This window comes from Dasypus novemcinctus, chromosome 5 (genome assembly GCF_030445035.2).
Source record: "Dasypus novemcinctus isolate mDasNov1 chromosome 5, mDasNov1.1.hap2, whole genome shotgun sequence".
In the NCBI taxonomy this organism is placed as follows: domain Eukaryota; kingdom Metazoa; phylum Chordata; class Mammalia; order Cingulata; family Dasypodidae; genus Dasypus; species Dasypus novemcinctus.
This window is the reverse complement of record NC_080677.1, coordinates 79,907,048-79,927,557: the sequence shown is the minus strand read 5'-3', so window position 1 is coordinate 79,927,557 and position 20,510 is coordinate 79,907,048. Positions and strand designations below refer to the sequence as shown.

Below are 20,510 nucleotides of genomic sequence, written 5' to 3'. Positions count from 1 at the left end.
GTGGGTCTGGGAACCAATCCTGGGACCTTCCGGAGTGAGAGACAGGTGATTACTCTCTTGTTCCACCCCAACTCCCTGTTGTACTACATCTTCTTATTTTCTTTCCTCTGTGTCTCTTGTGTCACCTTGCTATGCCAGCTCTCTATGTCGACTGGCACTCTTGAGCGGGGTGGCTTTTTTGGCTGGTCGGCACTCCTACGCAGGGTGGCATTCCTGCGTGGGCTGGCACTCTGCGTGGGCCAGCTCGCCCTCTCCTATATAGTAGATGGGGAGCCCAATTGATTGAGCCACACGTGTTTCCCAACTTGGAATGTTTTTGAGAAGGATTAGAAGCAAACAGTACCGTATTTCTAAAGTACTGACTTTCAACAAGGACCTCAGAATATAATTAGACCAGACAGGGACCATCAGTGCAGTGTAGCCACTGGTGCTCAGCTTCCAGCCCTGGCCTCCCTTAGAGCGCCAGGCCTCTTTATTTAAAACCCATGCGATAGGCAGGCTACCTTCGGTCTGACCAAGAAATCGTGACATTTATTGTGCATTTTAAAGTGCTGCATTTCAGATTGTTCCTAGTCTCTAAAATTTCAGTATCATATACCTAAATAAAATAAAAGTGTGGTGCTATTTAGTGTATGCTAATAAGCTTCCTTTCTGTTCGTCATTATTTATTTGGTTTTGGTGGGTAGTTTCAAAATTGTTTCATTTGTTTGTCGCCCATTTAAACTTTGATTCTGTCTGTTTCCTGATCCATCCTGGAGGGCTGCCCACTTGCAAGTAGAGCAAACCTTACAGCACACAAATCTTATCAGGTAGGTCACTCCAGTTTTAAATCTCTTCCTTCCCATTATTTTCAGTGTGAAGGTGAATAAATCCTCTACCTCAGCCAGTAGGACCTTTACACTGTCTGGTCCTCATCCTCCTCTCCAGCCTCATCTTATGCACTGTTTTCTTTTCTCCTTTCTGATCCTGTCCTGGCCTTCCTTGCTTTTTTGCTCTTCCCATCTCTCCCATCTCAAGGAAGCCCTGCCTAGGTCAAATGATGCCTACTATAAGCCCTTATAGAACCAGGGAGCTCTCCTTTGTAGCATTTGTCACAGCTGCTGTTTGACAGTGGGGAGTATCGGTGACATTTGGTCTACTTGATGGTTTACTTACTATTAACCCCAGCATACGATCTTAAATATAGACGTGCTTTTATCAAAAAAATATTTTATATCATTGTTTGCAGATTGTGAATTTTGTAGGAGATGATTTTGGTACAGCATATCATCTATTTCTCCGGTATTAGCATAGATTACTAAAGTATAGTCAACCGAATTGTTAGCTCTTAGAATAGAGTCATGGTTATAGACTTCAGGATTTTCTACTACACTAAAAATACACATTTAATAATAAACATATTTTTTTAAACTTTTGCTTTAATGTAAAATGGAAATTAAGGTAAATCTAACCACTTTCCATCTTTGTGCCAACATGGCAGCCTCACACTATAGTCCATTTATCTCCCAAACATCAGTATTTTTTTACAATCACCTTTGTGCTTTTTGTCACATGTGCACTTCCCTGTACTACTATTAATGCTTTTTAAAAGCATGAATATATTTTAAAAGGACTCTTTTTACTAGAAATGGAGAACCCAGTATCACTTGTCTTTAGAAACAATTGCTATTAAACCTTGTCTAGATTCTGTTGCCTGATAAAGGCTTCAAGCCTAAGCCATATGCTCCCTCTTTGTTTACAGGGGAAATTAAATTAACAAATGTCATAAAGGAGCTTAAATATGTGCTAGCACCAAATTGAGACATCTTTGATACACTAAGAAAAATGGAAAGAACCTTAGAAAAGAAATAACTTTCTAGTATGTGACTCGATGCCATGTTATATCTGAATCCCAAGTGTCACCTTAGATCATTTTGCATGTCAGCAGTAGGGCTTCCTCCTCACTCGGAGACCCTTCCCCAAGGTGGTAGATTATGATGAATTGACCAAGGAATTTCTGAACAAATGTAAACAGTGATTAAGAACAATAATAATAAATGAACTCTACTTTTAACAGTTACATTGCAGATTACCTTTGTAACTGAATCCTTTAGTGCCCAGGGGCTGGGAGAAATTAGACTAAATTTAGAAGACTACAGTTATTACATCCTTCCTTCCTTCCTTCCGTCCATCTGTCCATCCATCCATCCACCCAATACCTAACATTTATCAGCAGATACTCTACACTAACCCCTTTGTAATTTGGAATCTAGGCTGTGGTAAACATAGCACACAGGACTAAAGACTAGGATCTCTACATAGGAGTTATTGGTGGGTGGCCGCCCCTGACATACTTGGTTCATTTCTTGGGTATGCATGTCATTACAGTAAGTGGCCCTTGGTAGTCCTTAAAAGAATTGCAAATGACCAATGACTGCATCTCTGGGGATCTTATGAATAAGACCAGAGTTGTGGTGAAGAGGTTACAAACACAGTTGTCTACCAAGGCTTATGTAAGTGAGGAGAGCCGGATGGGGACTGTGAAAAACTGGAGATTACAACCCCATTTTAAGAGGAGGTGGTTTCTCAGTTCTTGCTGACTGCTGCATATAGGAAAATAGGCCAAGTGTTGCCAGCTCTTCTGATTTTTTTTTTAAGAGAAATTGAAATTTGAGTTTTTATGTTAGCTTTCTCAGTTTTAAATGATGGCTCAAATTAAAACCAAACCAAAAACTCTGATTAGGATTTGCAAAGGGTATCTACCATCCAGATTCCTCTTATGGTAAATGTTTTTCTCCTCTGCTGTAGCACAGAGATTCACAATTTGCTAGCCACAGGCTTGCGTATAATATTGTGAGGGATTTTCAAATCCTATGAGTACTAAGCATTATCTGTTGATTTAAGGCATTCAAGTTAAATTACTGTCATGCTGAAGAGTATGTCTCTGGGTTTTCCTGACATTTCAGACATGCAAAAACACTGGTGATCACTGCTCTGATGACCACACACAGTAAGAGAGCAAAATTTTAATAAGGTGTCAGCTGTTTGGAGTAGGAAGGCAGATGTGCATTTTATTTCTTGAACTGGGAAATGTATTTGTTCACCCACTATGGTAGAACTTAGCTTTCTATATATACTCTGAAATTTATAGAGGTAGACCATTATTTTGTTTGCACAACTGCCAATCTCATTCTTGTTTTCCCTTTTTTTCCTTTTTCTACCTTTCTCTGTTTGTCCCCTTCATCCATACCCTTTCCCCCAAAAAGGAATTTGAGGTTAGTTAGAAGAATACCTACAAGGCAGTAAGTAGATAAAGGGTTGGAGAGAATGTAGGTCAAGGGAGAAGGTCATGGAGGAGGAGATAATATAGGCTGTATTGCTGTGCAGCTACTATAGGTCACCTCCAGATTTGGCTTTAAATTTCCTGGCAGCCAAACCAAGGGAAAAAAGCAACATTGTTCTTATTATCTATAAGGAGAAAATATGCTTCTTTCCAGGAGAACCCAACTTTTCCCTCTAACTTAATTATTATTACTTTAAAAGATAACCTTTTCCACATATCTCAAAAGAAATGCGTTTTCATTTTAGACAATTCAGATTAAGAGGAATACAAAAAGCACCATGTTTTTATCATTAAGAGACTGGTCACCATGATTAAGGTGACTTAACTTTTCTGTGTATCTTCAAAAATCAAACACATTTAATAATAACACCATTGCCCATAAGAAATCTCAGTATTATGCTGACAAATTATTTTGGAATTGACTTTCTACTCTTAACATGGGATTTTCCCTCTTTTACTAAATAATTTACAGCACTGTTTTTTCATAGTATTGTTTTTAAGATTACTTAGGACTGAGTCCATTGTATGGATGGACCGTAATCAATCTATTGAATCTTAGAAGAGGAATCACATTGAAAAGGTGCCACCTTGTCAGGCTTTTGATAACAAGTATTAAAATGTAATGCATAAGAGAATCTTTTTGCTTATACTCTTATTTGGAATTCTCAGGATTGTCTCTTTTTCAGATGTTGTATAGAGGACATTGAACAATATGCTGGACAGTGTAGCCTCTGTTCCTTTAGTTCTTTCTTCAAGTGCAGTAAAGCTAGAGGTTACTGTGGTGCCTCCTGTTTTTCAGTGGTGTGAGCATGTAAGTGAATGCGAAGTCAGTACCATAAACTTATACTAAAGACTTGCAGTAGATTTTTTTTTAGCAAATCAATTTCCTTGATGCATATTAATAAAATATACAATTCACCCAAAGTGTGCATTCATTGATATTTGGTATAATCACATAGTTGTGCATTCATTACCTCGGTCATCATTAAAGCTTTTTCATTATTTCTGCAGTAGTCTCTTGAATTCAGTCAAGCATTTATGAAATGCCTAAGGCGTACTTAGTATCCCATTAGTTAAAGGTTTGCAGTTAGTGATATAATCAATACTGAGAAACACATTTAGGCATTCTGTTTATGTCAATCCTTCTTTTGTAAGGGATCTTAAGAAGTTAGGTGATCCAAGCTTCTCTTTCCAGACAGATGAGAAAACATCCAACACAGATGGCTGATTTTCTTGGTTTTATTATTTTTTTTTAAAGATTTGCAGATATCAAGAATCTCCAACCTTCCTTGTTAAGTCAGACCCTTGTGGGTATTTATTTGATAACTCACTGATTTGATTGTACTGACAAATTTAATAACCTTTGAAGTCATGGTCTTCCTTTTGGAAAAATGCATTTTTCTTCCTGAAGTTTGAATCCATTTTTCTTGTTTGGTACCTATTTGGTGTCTTGAGACAGCTGGAATCTGGAGTCCAAACTCCTCATGTTAGTGGTCCAGGCCAAGGAAGCATGTGAAAAATTTACTGTTTGAAAAGTCTTGGTAAAATGAAACGCCCTTGCTGCCATCTGGAAACTATAAATAATTCCACAAGGCTGTGAAAGAGGACAGGATGGGAAACGAAGTGAGAGAGTCCTGGTGTACCCTGGTGGCAAAGAATCTTCTATACAGTGGTAAGGTATAGAAGATACATTGACTTTTATGTTGAAGTTGGTCAAGAACCTATTGAAAGGTTTTAGCAAGGGAGATGTTGCTTGTCATTTGAAACGCCACGTACTCTTAGGGGTGTGAAATAGTCTTTTGAGAAAAACCACAGACATTTTTTTTCTTCTTCTAGAAGTTCACAAAATATTTTATAGACTTGGTGGCAAGATGTCATTCATCTGATCTGGAAATGAGTGAAAGAATTATGGCTGTATTACCATTTGAGTGTGCTTACTTATTTCACAGTAGGGTGGATACATTCCTTGACATTGGGGAGTATTAAACATTGAAATGGATTGCTAAGGAAGGCTGTGAAATTAATTTCTCTCCAAAGTTAAAAAAAAAAAGGCAGTTCTTTTTGTTTGGATGCATAGAGGTGCTCCTTTACAAAGACAGGTGGCTAGCATGTTGAACTTTGTGTGCTTTTTTCTATAGTATATGTGGTTAAATTGTGACTATAGGATTCCTGGCTTAAAGTTAATAATTTGAAATGTTTGTCTTGCTGTATACTGATCACAGTGTAGGACAAAAGTCTTTTGCTCAGTGGATATATAAAGTATCACTTCTGTAAATTGTTCAAAATATTGCCAAATCAGTACTGTCCAGTACACTCTATGCTGTGTTAAAGTTCTTTAAGGTAGACATGGCTGTTGAACATTTGGAATGTGACTAAAATGACAGAGGAGCTAGACTTTTAATTATATTTATTAAATTTTATTTTCAGATGAGACCACCAATGAACTCTGTTCATTTAACCTTTTTTTTACATTTAGAAAAGAACCATGTCCTCTAACTCTTCTCTTTCCTAATTGCCACATTTTCCATTATATTATGGTTTGCTCTTTCTATCCTGACAGTATTATATTGTATGGATAAAAGGTTTTATTGCCTTTATTCTAATTCACATCAATAATCTGATGATTTCAAAGAAATTGCATTCACTAGTTTTTTTTTTTTGATAAAATTATTTTGAGTTGATGTCTTAAGGAGATGCTTTGTTCCCCTCTTTTTTTATTAATTTTTTTTGTGTGGGGACATACATACAATATAAAATTTCCCATTTTTACCACTCTTTTAAGGGAGGAAAATGTCATTTATTATCTGCCATTATACAATTTACCAATCTTCAAGTCTTTTTAATGTTCTAACGTAATAGTCTATTTTTTTTTTTAATTTTAAAGATTTATTTATCTATCATCATATCTTCCCCTTCATCCCCTAGTTTTCTGCTCTCTGTGTCCATTCACTCTGTGTTCTTCTGCGTCTGCTTGTCTTTTCTTTAGGCAGCACTGGGAACCAATCCTGGGAACTTACGGAATGCAAGAGACATGCTCAATCTCTCGTGCCACTTGCGGGTTTGTTGTGTCTCTTATTGTCTCTCCACTGTGTCTCTTTTTGTTGCCTCATCTTGCTGTGTCAGCTCTCTGCGCTGGCCAGCACTCCACTTGGGCCAGCTCACCCTGCGGCCAGCACTTTGTGTAGGACAGCTTTCCACTTGGGTCAGCTCACCACACGGGCCAGCTTGCCTTCACCGGGAGGCCCAGGATACAGAATCCGGACCTCCCATATCGTAGATGGGAGCCCAATCGCTTGAGCTACATCCACTTCACTTCCCCAAAAATAGTCTATTAAGGCAAAAGTAGTTTTTTTTTTTTTTTTAAAGATTTCTGTCCCCTTCTCCCCCCCCCCCCCCCCCCTTTTCCGTTCTCTGTGTGTCCATTTACTGCGTGGTTTTTTTTTTTTTTTTTTTTTTGACTGCTTCTGTCGTCGTCAGCGGCATGGGAATCTGTGTCTCTTTTAGTTGCATCATCCCGCTGCGTCAGTTCTCTGCGTGTGCGGTGCCATTCCTGGGCAGGCTGAACTTTCTTTCGTGTTGCACGGCAATCCTTACGGGGCCCACTCCTTGCGCGTGGGGCTTTCCTACGTGGGGACACCCCTGCATGACAGGGCACTCCTTGCGCGCATCAGCACTGCGCATGGGCCAGCTGCATACGGGTCAAGGAGGTCCGGGGTTTGAACGCGGACCTCCCATGTCGTAGACGGATGCCCTGACCACTGGGCTAAGCCCGCCTCCAAAGCAAAAGTAGTTTTGCTTCTTAAATGCTTGGCTCTGAAGGAGAAAATGAAACGATACTCTTGCCATTCAATTTTACCCAGAACTTAAAAATTTAAAATTCTCATTTGAAATTCAGTTCTTATACCCTTCCCCAGCCTTTTATTCTTTGTGGAGTTTACTAATGAATTTAAAGTACTCCTTGTCCCAGAATGAAAAAGGACATCCTTTTCCTGGGGCCAGCATAATTCTTAGCCTATAGGAGAATCCTCTGTTTACATTTAAGTTATCTTGGGAAGCGGACTTGGCCCAGCGGTTAGGGCGTCCCTCTACCACATGGGAGGTCCATGGTTCAAACCCAGGGCCTCCTTGACCAGTGTGAAGCTGGCCCATGCGCAGTGCTGATATGCGCAAGGAGTGCCATGACGAGAAGAGGTGTCCGGGCGTAGGGGAGCCCCACGCACAAGGAGTGCGATCGGTAAGGAGACCCGCCCAGTCCAAAGAAAGTGCAGCTTGCCTAAGAATGGCGCCACCCACGCTGAGAAATGACACAAGATGGCGCAGCAAAAGGAAACACAGATTCCCGTGCCGCTGACAACAACAGAAGCAGACAAAAGAAGATGCAGCAAAATAGACGCAGAGAACAGACAACCAGGGTGGGGGGGAAGGGGAGAGAAATGAATAAATAAGTAAATCTTTAAAAAGAAACATTTAAGTTATCTTGACCATCATATTCATTTGTATAAAAGGGAGTTTGTAAAAATAGTTTTTTTTTTGCTGTTCTTAATTAGCCCACCTTTCTTTTTCATGTTCTTTTTAAGAGATTAAAAAAAAAGCCTGCTCTCTCTTTCTTATAGGGCATTTATGAAGTCATAATTTGAAAGTGTGCTTGAATGAATGAAAGAGGCTTGGAAATAACTTACTCAAAGTCTTAGAGTTGATCAGTGTTAAAAGTGTCTCCTTTTACAACACAGAATTTATTAACACCTCATCTATAAGAAAAGTGGCTAATGGTAGGAGAAAAAAGTCTGGGGGTATTAAATATAAGAAAAGTTTTAAAATATGCATCAGTGTGCAATAGTTATGAGCCCATGGTTTCAAGTCTGAATTTCCATGGTATACTGCAGTTTTCTCTACAAAACATTGAATTTGAATGCCCTTTGAAGGGTCAGGATCACTCCAGTAGTGTCAGTAGCCACCATTTACTGTCATTTATTTTACTGGTCACACTCACCTGTTTGATTCCTGAAGGCATTTAGAGCTATGACCTTTTCACATAAAGATAAAAACTTCCTTTATCTGGAAAATGCCATGAGGAGATTTTACTCATGTGGAACCTTTTTGTTTCCTGACAGTTCTGGGCAAATCAAAGATTACTTTCACTCACTGGCAGTCTTTTGAAAGTGGTAAAATTTATGATTGATTTCAGTACCCCAAATTTCTAGCACCAATATGCTTTCTGTCTTTGATTAGTGAAAAATTGGGGCTAGAACATGAAGAATCAAGTAATCCTTCTTAATTTCTTCCGTTTGTTCCTTCTTTATTCAAATAATGACTGTTTAGGGTTCCTGTCCTGGGCATTTTTCTTGTTGCATCTGCATTTTCTCTGGGAATGATTTAATTTGTTTCCGTGGTATGACTATCATCTGCATGCTGATGACTCCTAACTTCATGTCTTCTGCTCTCCTTTCTGAGCTCCAGACTTAAATATCCAGCCAAATACTTTATATCACTACTTAAATGTCTCATTGAAATCTGAAATTTAATCAGTCCCGAACCAAACTCTTTGTTTAATCCTTCCTGACTTTGCTCATATGTTATATAGCCAATCTGTGCTTCATTAAAATGTCTCACTTATAAAATGCGGTTGTAAGAGGGAGGGAGAGAGAATAATCCTTTTGATTTATGACTGCCCCTAGGGACTTTAGGGTCAGGGACAAAAATTGCTCTGTTTGTAATCTGCCTCTGTGGTTTTAAAAGAACATCATAAATATCTTTGAAAGAAAGCAGAAGGCAGCAGTAGGCAACTTTGTGCCGTCTATTCAAGGATGGAGGGAAGTTCCCTAATCTTAGCCTAACAAATAGTGAGAATTTTTGCTGAAGTATATATGTAAACTTTCAGTTTTCCTTTAACAGCAGCTACTGGAGCCTCTGTCAGGGTTCTTGCTCATGTTACTTAATTGCCAGGCTCTACAACAATGGCACCATTGTGCTTTGGGGATAGCCCTTTTGTCTCTAAAATTTTATTACACTGCTCATTTTTATTTAATTTTTTAAAGTGAACTTTTGTAACTTTCTAGACTCAAAAGGCTCTCACAGTCACCTTATCTGCTCATTTTCCCTCATACCACATCTACTCGGACACTAAGTCCTGTTGATTGCTTTGCAAAAATCCCTCCCATATCCATCTGCTCTCCTCCAGTCTTAGTGTCCTGCATTTATTCAGTGCCTCCAAACTTCTGGCATCTGATACTTCTGTTTCTTCCCAGACTGCCACTAACCTCTCCCCTTCCTCCTCTGCCCTCTGCACCATCTCTACGATAACATTCCTAAGGGACTCATTTGTGTAGCATAAGAGTCTTTTATAGTCTGGTTAGCCTCATCTTCTGTTCCCTTTACTCTTTAGTGAAACCATATGGAAGTTCTTACTGGCCTGCCAACCTACTGACCTTGGCAGCTTTGATCCTTTTACCCCTTCTTATCTATTTAATATGTTCTTCCCTCTCTTTTTAGATGCCGTGTTTTGTTACTTTGTTTTTTAATTTTTATTGTGGTAACGTACAATGCAAATTTCCCATTTTAACCACTTTTGTGTATCGCAGTCACAATATTGTAGTGTTACCACCACTATCCAATGCCAAAAGATTGTCAACACCACAGACAGAAACTCTGTTATGCAATAACTCTTCCTTTACACACCCAGCCCCTGGTAACCTGTAATCTACTTTCCGTCTCTAGGAAGTTGCTTAATCCAAGTATTTCATATAAGTGAAATCATAAAGCATCATTTCTTTTGTATCTAATTAATTTCACTCAACATGATGTCTTCAAGTTTTAGAACTTCATTCCTTTCTCCCATTAGATTTATTTTATCTTTTAAAATTTTTGTAATAACATCTATATAATATAACATTTCCCATTGTACCACTTTCAAGTTTACACTTTTATGCTATCATCACTACCATCCACTATTAAAACATTCCTATCAGCCCAAACAAAAACTCTGCTCATAAGCATTATCTCCATTTACCCTCTCTGCCTCTTTGAATTTTTGTATTCTAGTTATTTCATATAAGTGAAGTCATACAATATCTGTCCTTTTGTGTTTGGTCGATCAGTGTTGCAGCATGTATCAGAACTTCATCTATTTTTCCAACCGAATAATATTCCACTGGATGTATATACCACTTTTTGATTACTTATTCATTACACTTTCAGGTTGCTTCTACCTTTTTGCTATTTTAATGCTGTGATAACCATTAGTATACAAATATCTGTCCATATCCCTGCTTTCTTTCCATCCAGAAGTGGAATTGCCAGGTCATAGGTAATTCTGTGATTACTTTGAGAATTGCCAAACTGTCTTCCACAGCAGCTGCACCATATTACATTCCTACCAGCAATGTATGAAGATTTTTATTCCTCCATATCCTTGCCAATATTTATTTTCCATTTTCCAATATTTAAAAATTTTTTAGAACTTTTTTTTGAAAGATTTATTTTATTTTTTAAATTATTTCTGTCCCCTCCACACCACCCCTTGTCTGCTCTCTCTGTCCATTCGCTGTGTGTTCTTCTGTGTCCTCTTGTTTTCTTGTCAATGGCACTGGGAATCTGTGTCTCTTTTTCTTGCGTCATCTTGCTACATCAGCTCTCCGTGTGTGCGGCCCCACTCCTGGGCAGGCTGCACTTTTCTTGCATGGGGCGGCTCTCCTTTTGGGGCACAGTCCTTGTGGAGCTCCCCTATGTGGGGGACACCCCTGTATGGCACAGCACTCCTTGCACGCATCAGCACTGCACGTGGACCAGCCTCACCACATGGGTCAGGAGGCCCTGGATTTGAACCTTGGACCTCCCATGTGGTAGGTGTATGCTCTATCCATTGAGCCAAATCCTCTTCACTCCATTGTTTTAAATATAGCCATTCTGGAAAGTGGATGTGGCTCAAGTGATTGGGCTCCTACCTACCAGATGGGAGGTCCAGGGTTCAGTTCCTGGGGCAATCCTGGTGAAAGCAAGCTGGCCTGCACGGGAAGCTGGCCAAAGTGGAGAGCTGGCACAGTAAGATGATGCAATAAAAAGAGACACAGAGGAGAGAGACAATAAGAGATGCAGCAGACCAGGAAGCTGAGGTGGCACAAGAGATTGGGTACCTCTCTCCCACTCTGGAAGGTCCCAGGATCGGTTCTTGGTGCCACTTAAAGAGAATAAAACAGATACAGAAGAATGTACTGCAAATGGACACAGAGAGCAGACAAGAGTGTATGGGGGTCGGGCGAGAAATAAATAAATCTTAAAAACAGAAACGAAAACAGCCATTCTAGTGAGTGTGAGATGGTATTATGGTTTTGATTTGATTGCACCTTTCATTCCCATAAGATCTGCTATTTTTCTGTGTATGCTTTCAAATTCTTCTTTGTGCTCATCTGATGTCTTCTTAATATCCTTAATCTCTTTAGTCATCTCTTTGAATTTATTAAGGAGATTTGTTTGAACATCTATAATTAGTTGTCTCAATTCCATTATGTCACCTGGAGGCTTATCTTGTTCCTTTAACTGGGCCATAGTTTCCTGTTTCTTGGTGTGGATCATAATTTTTTGTTGGTGTCTCTGCATCTGGCTTGTTAGAGTATTTTAACTGGGTGCGGTTTTTCTAGGGCTTTCTATCATTTCTCCCTTGCTGGTTATGTAGTAGGAGCCAGGCATGTAGTTGGTGCTGTAAGCTGTGCAGGCTCAGGCTGCCCTCATTGCACCAGGGACCAATGAAGCTTCTTCGAACTTTCTCCTTTGCCAGGGGTAGGGACAGAGTCACAGCTATGTGGAATAATCCACATGCAGGCCTAGACCCTAGTTGCCCAGAGAGACTGATGAAGTTTCACATCCCTTTCTCCCCTGCCTGGGGCAGGGATGGAGCTGCAGGTGTGGGCAGCAGTCTATGCAGTGCAGGTCCTAAGATGACCACAGTTGCCCTGGTAGACTTCTGATTTTCAGTCTATTGCAGCCAAAGTTCCCTGCAGTTACCTGTATAGGCTGGTGCAGGGCTCCTTAGCCTCCTCCCTGCCAGAGGCAGGGCTGAAGCCTAGGCAGGCTGCAGGCTGATCTGTGTGAAAGAAACTGGTTCCTGCCTGACACTGAGAGTTTCATTCAGCCTGGCTTCCTCTCAGGCTGGGGGTGGAGTCAGAATGGTGGCTACTGGCCTCTTTCTGACTTGGACTGGTTCTCACCCAAGCTGTTCCCAGGGTTATCTCTTAGCCAGCCAATTCTCCCAATCAGTGGCTGAAATCAGCAGCCATCCATTTCCTCCTCCCCTGTGTCTGGAAATGGAGCTCCCAGTTGCCATCACAGAGCATCTCCTGGGTGGCTTGTGCTGCCAGAGTAGGATAATCACCGCGGCTTGGCTGGTAATTTCCTGGAGAGGCTAGTGCAGGTCCCTGCAGCTTCCTCCCTGTTGGAGGTGGCACTGGGACCTAGGCTAGACCTGCAATATGATCTGGATGGGTAGAAGCTGGTCTCCACCAGCACTGGGACTTTAAGTCAGCCTCGCTTCCCCTCGTGCAAGGCGCGGAGTTAAGATGGCGGCTCCCAGCCTCTTTCTGACCTGGACAGTCTCAAACCTTAGTTGTTCTCAGGATCCTACTGTAGCCCACTGAGTTTCCTCATCATAGGTGAAATTGGTGCCCAACTATCTCTTTCTCCCCCATTTTGGGGAAGTGGAGCTTTCAATTCCAGCGGCTGAACCGCTCCTGAGGCGGCTTGTGCCTCCAGTGGAGGATGGGTACTGGCCTTCGCGGCATGGGGCGCTCTACTTACAAGTCTTCTCTGCAGATGGGCAATCTCCTCCTTCCACTCTCCCAAGGATGTTGCAGGATGCTCTTCTGGCCTCCTAGAGACCCCAAACAGGTGCTCCAGCTAGCTCCAGAGAGCTCTGGGTGTTTGCTAACTGCCCAGTAGCAGGAGCTGACTCTAGGAGCTCCTTACTCTGCCGCCATCTTGCTTGTTCTCCTCTATGGTTTTGATTTGCGTTCCCCAGTGACTAATGATAGTGAACATTGTTTTATGTGCTTATTGGCCATTTGTATGTCTAATTTGGAAAAATATCTCAGTTCAATATATTTCACGTTTTAAAAATTGGCTTATCTTTTTGTTGCTTTATAGGAGTTTATGTATGTATGTATGTATGTAATGGATGTTAAACCCATATCAGATACATGGTTCCCAAATATTTTCTTCCATTTTGTTGGTTATCTCTTAACTTTATTGTGTTTTTTTAAAATACATATTTTATTTTGTTAAAAAGATACCTAGATTACATAAAATGTTACATAAAAATAGGGGATTCCCATATGCCCCACTCCCACACCTCCCACTTTTCCCACATTAACTTCTTTCATTAGTGTGGTACATTCATTGCAATTGAGGAATACAGCATGGATTACATTTTACATTGTAGTTTACACTCTCTCCCACTTCATTCTGTAGGTTATAGTAGGATATATAATGTCCTGTGTCTGTCTTTGCAATGTCATGCAGGATAATGCCACATCCCGAAAATGCCCCATATTATACCCCCCCCCTTTTTTTTTTTTTTGCTTTTTGACACCCTAGGGAGGGAACTTTACTGCATTTATTTATTTATTGTTTTTTATACCTCTTTTTCCTTCTCCGTGCCTTTAGCAACCTCAGTGGCCACTGTTTCCACATCAGTGATACAGTTTCTTCCTTTGCTGGAATCACAATTAGTCTGTATTAGAATACCAGTAAGTCCACTCTGGTCCATATTTTATTCCCCAGTCCTGAGGATTCTGGGATGGTGATGCCCACTCCACCTCTGAATGAGAGGAGGCTTTGCTCCCATATGTCTGACTTGCTTGCTACAACTTGCTTGCAGTTGTAGACTCTCTTGGTTCCTTGGTGTGGTGATTGTCCATCCTCACCTCCTTGTTAGTTGTCTGGGGGAGTCCAGTGAACTGGACAGTAGATATTGAAACTCCGCTGAGGCTCAGGGCCCAGCTGGCACATGAACAGCCCCGAAATTCAAGTCTATTGGACGTATATCTACAAACTCCAGTGCCAGCTATAGATTCAGTTAAAGGGACAGAAGAGGCCTGTTTAGAGAAGTCACATCTGAGTCCAACTCTTGTCACACTTGTGAGCACATACTCCCAAGTAGGGCCCACTGGCAAGGCACCAAACTCTGGAGCCATCTGTCATGACAGTAGGAGCTGGCAGTATCCATAGCCCTCAGGAGCCCCATTATTTGGGGTAGTATCACTTTGGCTGTCTATGAGATCCTGCTGAGATGTGCATAAGCTTTACCTCTCTGATGACCTCCTGACTCACTTTGAAGTCTCTCAGACATATAAACTCATTTGTCTTTAGCATTTCCCCCTTTTATTCAAGTCCTTTTTCCAATTGTATCACCAGCTGGTGCTTGGTAGTAATGCCTCAGTGCCAGAGAGACTCGTCCTTGGGAGTCATGTCCTATGCTGCCAGGAAGGTAATGCATTTACGTACTGAGTTTGGCTTTGAGAGAGGCCACATTTGAGCAACATGGAGGCTCTCGGGAGGAACCCTTAGGCACCCTACAACACTAGGCTGATTGTGATTGCAAGAGCAAAAGGCTTATAGGCATAGTTGCTATTATCAAGGGTCTGTCAATAGAGCATCCTTCTACACTGGTCATTGCCTCTGTACTTAGGGGATTTTAACTTTCTTGGTAATATCCTTTGATACACAGAAGTTGTTTACTTTTGATGCAGCCCAGTTTATCTTTTTCTTTTTTTTTGCTTGTGCTTTTGGTGTAAAACCATTGCCTAACACAAGGTCCTGAAGATATTTCCTTATGTTTTCTTCTGAGAGCTTTATTGTTTTAGCCGGTTAATTTAGGTCATTGATCCATTTTGAGTTAATTTTTGTGTGTGGTGTGAAGTGGGAGTTTACTTTCTTTCGCTTGTGGATATCCAGTTTTCCCAGCACCATTTACTGAAGAGACTATTTGTTCTCCATTGAGTGGACTTGGCACCCTTGTCAAAAATCAGTTGAACTTTTGAGCTGATGTCGCTGAAGTGGTTGAGCACCTGCTTCCCATGTACGAGGACTTGGTTTCAATCCCCAGGACCTCCTTAAAAAAAAATCAATTGGCAACGGAAATGTGAGTTTATTTCTGAGCTCTCAGTTTGATTCCATTCATCTGTACGTCTGTTCTTGTGCCAGTACCACACTATTTTGCTTACTGTAGCTTTGTATCAAGTTTTGAAATTGATGTGACCCTGCCAACTTCTTTTTCAAAGCAGTTTGGCATTTTGAGGCCCTGTACTTTAATATGAATGTGATGATTGGCTTTTCCGTTTCTGTGAAGAAGGCTGTTGAAATTTTGATTGGGATTGCATTAAATCTAAATCGCTGTGGGTAGTATTAGTTGTCTTAACAATTTTAATCTTCCCATACATAAAGACTGAATACTTTTCCTTTCTTTTAGGTCTTTTATTTCTTTAAGTTTTTTATATTTTTCACCATGTATGTTGTTCACCTTGTTTAAATTTAGTCCCATGTATTTTTTTTCTTTTAGTTGCTATTATAAATGGAATTATTTCTTGATTTCCTTTTTTTTTAAAAAAAAGATTTATTTATTTATTTAATTCCCCCCCCCCTCCCCTGGTTGTCTGTTCTCTGTGTCTATTTGCTGCGTCTTGTTTCTTTGTCCTCTTTGCTTCTGTTGTCGTCAGCGGCATGGGAAGTGTGGGTGGCGCCATTCCTGGCAGGCTGCAGTTTCTTTCGCGCTGGGCGGATCTCCTTACGGGTGCACTCCTTGCGCATGGGGCTCCCCTAGGCGGGGGACACCCCTGCGTGGCCGGGCACTCCTTGCATGCATCAGCACTGCGCATGGGCCAGCTCCACACGGGTCAAGGAGGCCCAGGGTTTGAACCGCGGACCTCCCATGTGGTGGACGGACGCCCTAACCACTGGGCCAAGTCCGTTTCCCTTGATTTCCTTTTTGAGTTGTTCATTGCCGATGTATAGAAACACCATTGATTTTTGTGTGTTAATCTTATATTCTGCCATTTTACTGAATTCATTTATTAGCTCTATTAACTTTCTTTTAGGTTCTTTGGGATTTTTCGTAAATAGGATCATGTCATCTGCAAGTGTGGGTAGATCTGCTTTTTCCCTTCCAGTATGTATGCTTTTTATTTATTTTTCCTGCTTAATTGCTCTGGCTAGAAATTCCTGTGTAGTGTTAAAGAACAGTGGTGAAAGCTGTCATCATTGTCTTGTTCCTAATCTCAGAAGGAAAGCTTTCAGTTTTTTACCATTGAGAATATGCTTTGTCCTCTTGAGACTCCCTCATCCATCTCCTTCCCTCCCAGAAGGTCTTTCTTCCGCTTTTGTCTCCCGGTATGCCATTTGCTTCTCTGTACAGAGAAACAGTGCCTGCCACCCCACTAGACTGTGAGACAAAAGAGTTTTACTTATCTTTGTTTCTTCTGGCCCATTTAATAAACACAAATGTTAATTTGAATAAAGTTTTTTTTTTTAAATTTCTTTTCCAAGTTGGTAACAAAATTGTCTCTTAGGAAAAATGTGATTTATTTTTGTCCTCCCTCTCCCCCCTCCAATTAGGAAGTTTTGGGCAATATCTTCTTTTACTCCTTTCTAAACAGCTTTGCTAAGTGTTTCTTTCTGTAGCTGTGCTACCCAGTCTCCCTGTGCTCAGAAACCTTAAAGGAGACTCCGGTTACTTGCACTACGGTGGTTTTGTTTGTTTAATCGGCAGAGTGAGGATGCCTGGAAAAGCCTCCAGACAAACTGACGAGACTTGGACCTGCCACCCCTGCCAACATTTCTTTTTTTCTTTCAGCTGCTAAGTTTGTTTTATTTCCTCCACAGAAACACTAGAGAAACTTTAAGCCAAAAATACCTTCTGATTTTCTACAGTGTAAAGGTTATATTTCTTTTGTGTTGTATATTATAAAGTTAATAAATTTTTTATTTACAGAATTCAACATGTGATCATTCCACTGTTTAATTATTACAGTCAACTTAGTTCCTCTGAAACTTGAAACAAAATTCATCTTCAAGCTAGCTCTTTTAAAAAGGATTCACAATGGTTTCCAGTCAGCCTTGTCAACAATTCTTTTAGATGGGCTTCTTTTCATCTCCACTTGTGTGTGGACGCACTGATGTATGCTTCAGAAATCCCCCACCTGTTTACGAGATTTCTTGGATCCTAATTTCTTCAAATTATTCACTTTAGGCCCCTAGAAGGAGTACATTTGTATTTTGGCAAATGATGTAAAATGTACTAGTCTTTAATCTGTTTATAATATTGAAAAGTCTTGTTACATTCATTTTTTAACGCATGACCTTAGTAAAAAAAATGTTACAGGTCTCATTGTCATCACTGCAATAAATCTACTGTGATGGAAGCATAACCTGTGTCTCAGTTTAGCCACATTTATCAGTTCTGGACACCATGATCCCTGTCCCCATTCTTATATGGAATAAGACTATAATAGCTTCTTTCTTTTAGTCCTCTTTCCTTCTAGAAATAACCGCCCGATCCTGAAATTGCCTATGAGCTATGAGTCTTGGCAGCTCACAGCAATGAATGATGTGTCCAAGACATACCCAGTTAATTAATGGAACTTGAGTTCATGTTATCTACTAATTTAATGCCTTTTACTGCCATATTAATGATGCCAGCAGTCAGAATATTAGGCAACACTGGATTGGTAAACTTTTGTTTATATCTGTGCTCACATTTAGATATAGGTACTCTGCTGAACATCAGATATTTAATTAATGTACTGCGTTTTAGAGGTACATAATTTTTTTCTTTAAAGACTTATTTTTATGTATTTCTCTCCTCTTCCCCCCACCCCAGTTGTCTTTTCTCTGTGTCCATTTGCTGTGTGTTCTTTTGTGTCTACTTCTATCCTTGTCAGTGGCATGGGGAATTTGTGTCTCTCTTTGTTGCGTCATCTTGCTGCGTCAGCTCTCTGTGTGTGCAGTGCCACTCCTGGGCAGGCTGCACTTTCTTCCCACTGAGCGACTCACCTCACTGGGCACACGTCTTGCACGTGGGGCTCTCCCACACGGGGGACACCCCTGCGTGGCACGGCACTCCTTGTGTACATCAGCACTGCGCGTGGGCCAGCTCCACATGGGTCAAGGAGGCCCTGGGTTTGAACCGTCGACCTCCCAGTTGGTAGGCGAATACTCTAACCGTTGAGCCAAGTCCGCTTCCAAGATACATAACCTTTTACACTGAATTTTTATTCTTTATTTTTAAGGAGGTATCAGGATTGAACCCAGGACCTTACACATACTAAGCAGGTGCCCTGCCACTGAGGTCCACCTACTCTGTTATAACTGAGATTTTTAGCTTTGTACCTTTCTTCAAATTCAGAGTTTGTTAAATTTGAAATTTTGTTCACAAACCTTAATTCAGCATTTATTATTGAAGGTTATCTTGCAGTGACTTAAGATCTTAATTTTAGCCGTACCACCTTTGTTCCTGTCTCAGGTTCTTCAACTGTAAAATGACTTAACTAGACTTAGAGAATTAAGACTAGAATGTAAAGATGTCCAGGGGCTTGAGCCATAGCCACAGTTTCTACCAGAATAAATAAAATGCCAAAGTAGAATCATATATGACTTGCTACTTCCTTGACAGTCCAAGCCTTCAGAGCTTGCTGTTATCACATTCAACTTAAAGGTGTAATATGAACCAAAGATCACTCATGAGCATTGGAGATTTGTTTGGCTTGCCTTAAGACTCTTGGTTGGCCCAGTTGTCTGTTCATTTAGCTGCTGTGGAGGAGCCTAGGCCGTCTTTTGAGTAAATGGGAGGTAAAAATAAATGATTCATTTTGGGTTGCTAAGGCACAAGCTGTGGATTGTTTTCTGTTGCTTGTTTCAGAGCGGATGTTTTGTGTGTGCATGCAGGTAGGTCTTTTGTATACAGTAGGGCCTAATTGTGGTTACTTTACTTACTCTGGGCCTTTGTGGTCCCTTCCCACCCCTACTCCCACCTCTAGCAATACATTTCCAACCTCTGCCTGGAAAGAAGGCAGAAGGAAGAGGGGTGCACATCAGATAACTTTAGCATTTTAAAGTGGATGCATCCTTTGGAACATGTTAAATTGTTTTCATTGCATAGATGAATGGCCTCGAAAAATTGCTTACCATCAGTCAAGTGATAATGGCACAAGGTAGATATGAAGGTGGGAAATATTTAATTAATGTAACTTTAGAACATACCAAGCTTCACCTGGTCCTTGGGGCTTCTAGGGAAATTATCAGGTAGGGTATGAGACTATGACAATGACCCCAATTAAGCTTTCCTTTGGGGGTTGTATATTTACTTCTAATATCTTTCAGCTTTTATGATTATCTGTTTGTGGAGAGAGTGACTGGTAGTAATGTAAATCTATTAACATGCATTCCAGTGGGTGGTAACTGAAGTCTTCCAGTCTTTTTGTCAGGGAGATGATGTACTTGTTTGGAGAAAGGAAGAGGAAGAGAATTGCAGGGGTACTCCTACACAGAATTTTAGCGAAGCAGCATGATATATTGGAAAGAGTGAACAGGGCTTTGGACAAGAAGTTAATTCTTGGGTAGCTACTTAGCGTCTTTGAGTCTTAGTTTTTTCATAATTTTTACAGATACTAATGCCTTCCTCAAGTGGGGTTGGGAGGATTTAAGGAGATTATGCATTTAAAGTGGGTACTTAAAAGGTAGTGGGTGATACTGTTTCATGAGAGGCACCCTGCCATAGAAAAGATCACCTGCTTTGGAGTCAGGTGAGATTCTTAAGCAGCTCTGCCACAGAAAAGCTTTATCTTAGTCAATTTGCAAACCCTCTTATTTTTGTAAAACAGATATAATAATGCAAACCAATTGAGGATTCGTGAGATTTAACTGAGATAATGTACAGAAAGTAGTCCAAGGTCTAGGCACTCCTGGATGCTTCAGAAAAGGAACATTTACATTTAGCTGAACAGTCCTGTTACTTACCTCGCCATGTCACCATCTAATAAAAATTAAATTCTTTAAAAACATATATTAAAGAACTCTAAAAATAGTTTAATCCTCCTTTATCTATAATCCCTTGTTTAAAAGTTTACTTTTTGTTCTGACCCCATTTCTGTGCTTCACTTAGAATTCTTGCATCTTTTTGCCTTTAAATGCATCCCAACAATTTGGCAAA

At 40.5% G+C, this 20,510-nt stretch overlaps 1 protein-coding gene and 1 non-coding gene across 21 annotated transcripts in view; one reads left to right on the top strand and one right to left on the bottom strand.

Moving 5' to 3' along the window:
• The window catches only part of SRPK2 (SRSF protein kinase 2), a 272,440-nt gene that overhangs the window by 156,335 nt on the left and 95,595 nt on the right, over window positions 1-20,510 (top strand). The gene's annotated exons all lie outside the window — the stretch shown is intronic.
• Window positions 17,674-17,807, bottom strand: LOC111767332 (small nucleolar RNA SNORA1). Its single transcript, XR_002799181.1, has one exon. It is a non-coding gene; the product is annotated as a small nucleolar RNA SNORA1 (small nucleolar RNA).